General features: G+C 41.3%; 1 pseudogene; it reads left to right on the forward strand.

Moving 5' to 3' along the window:
• The first annotated feature begins 5,212 nt into the window (after positions 1–5,212).
• Positions 5,213–5,816, forward strand: LOC102142385 (DNA-directed RNA polymerases I, II, and III subunit RPABC1 pseudogene; annotated as a pseudogene).
• The last annotated feature ends 1,970 nt before the right edge of the window (positions 5,817–7,786 follow it).

Consider the following 7,786-nt stretch of genomic DNA (forward strand, 5'->3'; position numbering starts at 1 on the left):
GATGGAGTTAACATCAATGACCCAGGAAAGGTTATAGTTCCACCCTCTGCCTCCTTCCATTCCTCTACCCTTGCTTGCTTTCTGTGTCCTGACTGAAAACCACAGAGTGCCTTGACCATTCTGTGACCCAGCCAGCTGCGGGTTTTTCCCAGCAGATTTGAGCCCACTCCAAGGCATTAAACATTCCCAGGTGCTGATAAAGGTATCTAGGCTGTTGCCCAAAACACTGAAAGAAACTGGCCCAGCTGAGTCATTCCTTAAACCCTCATATAAACCCCATGCTCTGAGCCCCTGGCAGCAGGCATACCTGCAGAGAATACCCCTTTCCCCTCACTCTCCACACCAAGGATTGCTGCAGCACTCTGTATAAGTTTCCCCAGTAAATGCCTTGAACTGGTCACCTGGCTTTCAGTGCTTCTTTCTTTAGAAACCTAGCTCCATCTCCAGACAGTTTGAGGGACTCCCTTGTGGGAATTGCCCTGCCCTTACTTCCGGAATGATTCTAGCAACAGATTTGGCAGTATGAAACAGTACGGCGGATTGAAAGCAGGGGATGGATGGGAAGATCAAGAGTTCAGCTTTCAATCTATTGAGTTCAATAGGTCTATTGGACATCCAAGTAGATATATCAAGTAGGCCTTTGGATATATGAGTACAGATTTCAGAAGAAAGGGGTTTGGGATGAGATATAAATTTGAGAATAGTCACTACATGTAAGTTGGAAAACTAGATGAAACCATCAAGTGTATGACTATACATAGAAGAGAGAAGACCATATCCAAGGAGATATAGATAGATAGATAGATAGATAGATAGATAGATAGATAGATAGATAGATATAGATATATAAAAAATCTCCAAACATTTATTACTTTAAGAGATATATATCCGCTGGGCACAGTGGCTCACGTCTGTAATCCCAGCCCTTTGGGAAGCCAAGGCAGGCAGATCACTTGAGGTCAGGAGTTTGAAACCAGCCTGGCCAACATGGTAAAACCTCATCTCTACCAAAAATATAAAAACTTAGCTGGTGTCGTGGCACATGCCTGTAATCCTAGCTACTCAGGAGGCTGAGGCAGGAGAATCACTTGAACCCAGGAGGCAAAGGTTGCAGGGAACCAAGATCGTGCCACTGCACTCCAGCCTGGGTGACAGAGTGAGACTCCGTCTCAAAAAAAGAAAAAGAAAAAGAAATATATCAGCTTTATTCATAATTGCCAAAACTTGGAAGCAACCAAGATGTCCTTCATTGGATAACTGGATAAATCAACTACAGTGCATCCATACAATGAAATACCATTCGGCACTGAAAAGAACTGAGCTATCATATAAGGAAAAGACATGAAAGAGACTTAAATGCATGTTGCTGAGAGAAAGAAGGCAATCTGAAAAAGCTATATACTATGCGATTCCAACTACATGACTTTCTGGAAAAGGCAAAACTATGGAGACAGTAAAAAGATCAGTGCTTGCCAGAGGTTAATGGAGAGAGACAGATGAATAGGTGGAGCATAGAGGACTTTTAGGGGACTGAAATACTCTGGATGGCACTGTAACAGTGGATACATGTCATTATACATTCCAACCCATAGGATGTACAATACCAAGAGAAACCCTGGTTATAACTATGGTGGCTGGGTGATGATAATGTGTCAATGTAGGTTCATCAGTTGTAACAAAGGTAGCTCTGGTGGGGGATGCTGATACTGAGGCTATGCATGTGTGAAGCATGAAGTATATGGGAACTCTCTGTATTTCTATTTTCAATTTTGCTGAGAACCTAAAATTATGCTTAAAAAATAGACTTTTTAAAAAGACAAATTTACAATAATCTAAAAAAGTTTGTCTCTTTGATTTGCCACATCAAAATTTTTGTTCTGATAAGCTGATCTTATACAAAATTAAAAATGCATATACTTGTCTCCTAAAGATACCTAGAGAAAAAGAGAGGAAGATTAGTTATGCTGAACATAGCTTTTGCTTTAAAATTAAATTCATCTTTTTAAAATGCCATTTGTTTATAATAAAATAACCAGTGACTTGTATTAGCCTGAACAGTTCTTGATTTTGCCTTCTTGTCTCAGTGGCTCTCTGTCTTAGATTCTGTACCAGATCATTGTCTTAAGGCCCCTGACAAAGGCTACCTAACTCTAGGACACAATGTCAGTCTCATCTCATGAGCGGGGATCTGAAGTCAGAAACAGAGAGGGAAGGGAATAATTTTGCAGATTTTCATGTAGTAGACATAGTAGGTTATAGTAGATAAGTAATCAATATTTGTTAAGAGAATATAGACATACAATTGATACTGATTGATGATTGAAAGAGTGAATGTGTTTATTAATTTACAAATTGATTGGAATGCTCAGCTTATACTCACGACTTTTTTTCCTATTAAATTTTAGACTTGGGGGTTGTACCCCTCTGGGCTTATTTAATTTCCTACATAAAAGAACATTTTTCCTTGAATATTTATCAAAACTTTAAAATATCTTAAACATCCTTAAACCAATTCTGCTTTTCCACTTCCCCATTATTGTCAATAATGTCATCCTTTTGTTCTCATGGCATAATATGCATGGAGCTGCTCTATGTGCCCTAACAGTGTAGCAACTCCACTCCATGTTAAGCTCAAGAGACACCTGAGCCACAAAGGACAAAGTTGTGGCCTCAGCCAACACAGCCCTTGCTCCCCGAACAGTACAATCTATGGCATAATTCACCAGGAAGTCCCAAGCCATTAGTAAAAATGTGGAACTTCAGAGAAAGGGAGTGTTTGCTTTCACAAAGAAATCTTGATGATTCTTCCTGACTTCAGCCTGTCCTCTGTCCCTTTACTTTCTCAGCACCTTCACTCTGGCCAGAGTTTGCCCCCATCTGCCTGCCTGCCTCCTGCTTCTTTCAGCCGCCACAATTCCATACTGTACTTTGCCCACTGGGACTTTCCACACTGGTAAGGAAGCAAAGTAGAACCCAAAGCAAAATGTGCTGAACAGACCAAACACACATTTCATATGGATAGGAGGTATAATCTAGGCTATAAAACTCTTAGAAGAAAACAGGGGGAAAAGCTTCAAGACATTAAATTTAGCAATGATTTCTTGGACGTGACACCAAAAGTAAAGACCAAAAAACAAAAAAAAAAAAGAAGAAAGAAAAATAGATAACCGGACTTCACCAAAATTAAAAACTTTGGGCTGAGCATGGTGGCTTATGCCTGTAATCCCAACACTTTGGGAGGCCAAGGCGCACAGATCACTTGAGGCCAGGAGCTTGGTACCAGCCTGGGCAACACGGTAAAACTCTGTCACCACTAAAAATACAAAAATTAGCCAAGTATGGTGGTGCATGCCTGTGGTTCCAGCTACTCGGGAGACTGAGGCAGGAGAATTGCCTTAACCTGGGAGGTGGAGGTTGCAGTGAGCCGAGATTGCACCATTGCATTCCAACCTGGGAGACAAGAGTGAAAAACTCAATCTCAAATAAATAAATACATAAATAAATAAATAAAAACTTCTGTGCATCAAAGGACACTATCAACAGTGTGAAAAGGCAACACACAGAATGGGAGAAAATCATACATTATAGGGGATTAATATCCAGGATACATTTAAAATCCTACAACTCAAGAAAAACAATAACAAAAAAAAATCTGATTAAAAAATGAGTCAAGGATGTGAACAGACATTTATTGAAGGATATACAAATGACCAAATAATCACATGAAGAGATGCTCAACATCACTACGCAGTGGGGAAATGCAAATCAAACCACAATGAGATACCACTTCATACCCTTAGGATGGCTAGTATAAAAACAAAGCAAAACAAAAATTAACCAGTGTTGGCAAGGATGTGGAGAAATTGCTGTATGTCACTGTTAGGAATGTAAAATGGGACAGCCATTGTGGAAAATGGAATGGAAGTTCCCCAAAAAATTAAATATAAAATTACATAATCCAGCAATTCCATTTCTTGGGTATATACCCAAAGGAGAGAGATATTTGTTCACCAATGTTCATAGCAGCATTAGTCACAGTAACTAAAAGATGGAAACAACACAAGTGTCCATCAATAAGTGAATGGATAAACAAAATGTACTATATGCATTTAATGGAATATTATGCAGCCATTTGGAACAAACTTCTGCAACATGCTACAACATGGGTGAACCTTAAAGGCATTATGCTTAAGTGAAAGAAGCCAGTCACAAAAGGACAAATATTGTATAATTCTACTTGTTTGAGGTACCTAGAGCAGTCAAATTCCTAGAGACAGAAAGTAGAATAGTGGCTCCCTTGGGCTGGATGAGGGGTGGAATGAGGAGTTAGTACTTAACAGGTGCAGGGTTTCAGCTGGGGAAGATGGAAAGATTTTGGAGACGGATGGTGGTAACAGTTGCATTGTAATGTGAATGTAGTTAATGCCACAAAACTACACTTAAAAGTGGTTAAACTAATACATTTTGTTATGTATACTTGTCACAACATAAAATAAAATCTGTCTAGGAGCCGTGGCTCATGCCTGTAATCCCAGTACTTTGGAAGGCCGAGGCAGGATGTATCACTTGAGGTCAGGAGTTTGAGACCATCCTGGACAATATAGTGAAACCCCGTCTCTACTAAAAATACAAAAATTGGCCAGGCGTGATGGCACATGCCTATAATCCCAGCTACTTAGGAGGCTGAGGAGGGGGAGATGCTTGAACCCAGGAGGCGGAGGTTGCGGTGAGTCAAGATGGTGCACTGCACTATAGCCCAGGTGACAGAGCAAGACTCAGTCTCAAAAAGAAAAAGAAAAGAAAAAATATAATCTAACTTGACATAATGTAAGACATACCAGTCATGAATTTTATTAACTCTGAAACATAAAATAAAATAGAAAAATCAAAGTTATAAAAAATAGAAGAAAGGGAAGTCCTAGCCAATGTAATAAAGCAAGAACCTAAGATAAAATGCGTATTGGAAAGGAAGAAGCAAAACTATTGTTATTTATAGACAGCATGATTATAAAAAACCTGTTGAATCTACCCAAACAAACGCTAGAATTAAAAAGTGAAATTAGACCTCTTGGAGCATATAAAACGTCTAATTGTTGTCCTATTTGCCACCAGCAAACAACAGGAAAATAAAGCTTTTTAAAAATACCATTAAAAAATATCAAATCCCTAGAAAGGCACCCAGTAAAAAAATACGTAAGATTTTAGGGCGGCCATGGACAACGAGGAGGAGACGTACCTCCTCTGGAAAATCCGCAAGACCATCATGCAGCCGTGCCACGACCGTGGCTTCCTAGTGACCTAGGACGAGCGTGACCTCACACTGAAGGAGTTCAAAGCCCAGTTTGGGACAAGCCAAGTGAGGGGCAGCCGCGGTGCACAGACCTCACTGCGCCGGTGGCCCACAAAGATGACCCCACCAACCAGATGTTTGTGTTCTTTCCAGAGGAGCCCAAGGTGGGCATCAAGACCGTCAACGCGTCTTGCCGGCTCACGCGGGCCCTCATCGCGGCGCAGCAGGGCATGAGGCCCTCTGCCAAGCAGTCCCTGGTCGACATGGCTCCCAAGTACATCCTAGAGCAGTTTGTGCAGCAGAAGTTGCTCATCAACATCACAGAACACGAGCTAGTAGGCCCTGAGTACGTCATCATGACCAAGGAGTGGGTGACGGAGCTGTTGGCCCGATATAAGCTCCGAGAGAACCAGCTGCCCAGGATCCCACCGAGCGCTATTTTGGGATAAAGGATGGGCAGGTGATGAAGATCGTCCAACCCAGCTAGATGGTGGGCAGGTACCTCACCTACCGGTTGGTGCAGTAACCACCTCCCTGACAGCTCCTAGAGGCAGACACACGGACAGTGACCCCCGTCGCCTGCAGGACGGACGCCCTGCCCTGCTGGAGTCTGGCCCGCCAGCTCTCTCCCAGCTGCTACTGCTCTGGACTCCCCAAGGCAGGTGGCCTCCACTCAAGTGCTCCCGTCCTGGGGTGAGGCTTCCCATGGCCCAGCCCGCCCCATTCACCTGTGCATTTTTGCAAGATGCGGCCTCAGGAGGGACGAGACCCCCACAGGGAGGCGACCTGGGGGCAGCTTGTACCCCGGGTTCTCGCCCAGACTGCTCTGGGTTCACTCTGTTGGGGGTTTTGGTTCCGTGTCTCCCACCAGCCACTGCTTCCTCCCGGGCTCTCAGCCTCCCACCCCTCGTCTTTCCTCTCTCGGTGGCCCTAATGCATAGTGGCCCCCACACAGCCTTGGCTCCTTACTCCATTCACAACCGTGCACGTTCTCAAGCCACCACGGTGCGAGATTCTAACTCAGCGGAGTTTTCGGTTGTTGTAGGAGGTTGGGTGTTTTCAAACATTAAAGACATTTTGAGTAAACAAATTTGCCTGATATAAACTTCAAATATATATATATATGTAAGATTTTATCCAGACACAGTGGTGCATACCTGAAATCCCAACCTCCTAGAGGACTGCTTGAGCACAGGAGTTTGAGGTCAGCCTAGACAACACAATGAGTCTCTCTCTCTCTCTCTCTCTCTCACTTTCTCCCCTTCCCTCTCCTCCCTCCCTATCTCTCCTGCTCTCTCTCTAACTGATTTCCAACTGAAAGCTTCAAAACATTGCTAAAGGAAATTAATGAAGAACAAATAAATGTTTATGGACAATTCTTTGAAAGCTGAATGTTAAGATGTCCATTATTTCAAAATTGATATATAAATTCAATACGATCCCTATTAAAATTACTGTCAATTTTTTGTAAAAATTGGCGAGTCTAAAATTTACATAGAAATGCAAAGGAACTAGAAAAAACTTTGAGAAGTTACTTCTTAATTTTAAGATTTACCAAAAAGCTACAATAGGCAGGGTACTGTGGCTCATGCCTATAATCCCAGCACTTCGGGAGGCCCAGGCAGGCGGATTACTTGGGTCAGGAGTTCGAGACCAGTCAGGCCAACATGGTAAAAATCCATCTCTACTAAAAATACAAAAAAAAATTAGCTGGATATGGTGGTGTACACCTGTAAAACCAGCTCCTCGGGAGGCTGAGGCCAGAGAATCGCTTGAACCCAGGAGGTGGAGGTTGCAGTGAGCCCAGATAGCACCACTGCTCTCCAGCCTGGGCAATATAGTGAGATTCCATCTCAAAAAAAAAAAAAAAAAAAAAAAAGTTATAATAATTAAGTGTTTGGTATAAGCATAGGTAAATAAATCAGTAGAACAGAAAAGAGAGTTCAATAATAGATATGCTGAATTGATTTTTGAACTAGGCACCAAGTAAATTCAATGGGTCATTTGGGGTTTTTTTCAATGGGTCATTTTTTTTTAAACAAATGCTTCTGGAACAGTAGAATATTTGTACAGAAAAAAAAAATGAACCTTGATCTCATTTCACTCAATATACAAAAATTAATTTAAGATGGATCATAAACCTAACCATAAAAACCAGGACTATAAAGTTGCTAGAAGAAAACATATAAAAATATCTTTGTGACCATAGGAGTCCACCAACATTTCTTGAATAGGACACAAAATGCATTAATAAAACATTAAGAGACTGGATTTCATCAAAATTTTAAATTTTTACTCTTTAAAAGACATCATTTACAATATAAACAGGCAAGTCGCATATAGGAAAAAAATGTATTCACCACATATGTATGACAAAGAATATATTTGTATTCAGAACATAAAAATATCTCCTAAAAATCAATAATAGAAAGACAACCAATTTTAGAAATGGGAAAAAGATTTAAACAGTCACTTCATGAAAGAAGATACATGACT

This window comes from Macaca fascicularis, chromosome 14 (assembly GCF_037993035.2).
Source record: "Macaca fascicularis isolate 582-1 chromosome 14, T2T-MFA8v1.1".
NCBI lineage: Eukaryota > Metazoa > Chordata > Mammalia > Primates > Cercopithecidae > Macaca > Macaca fascicularis.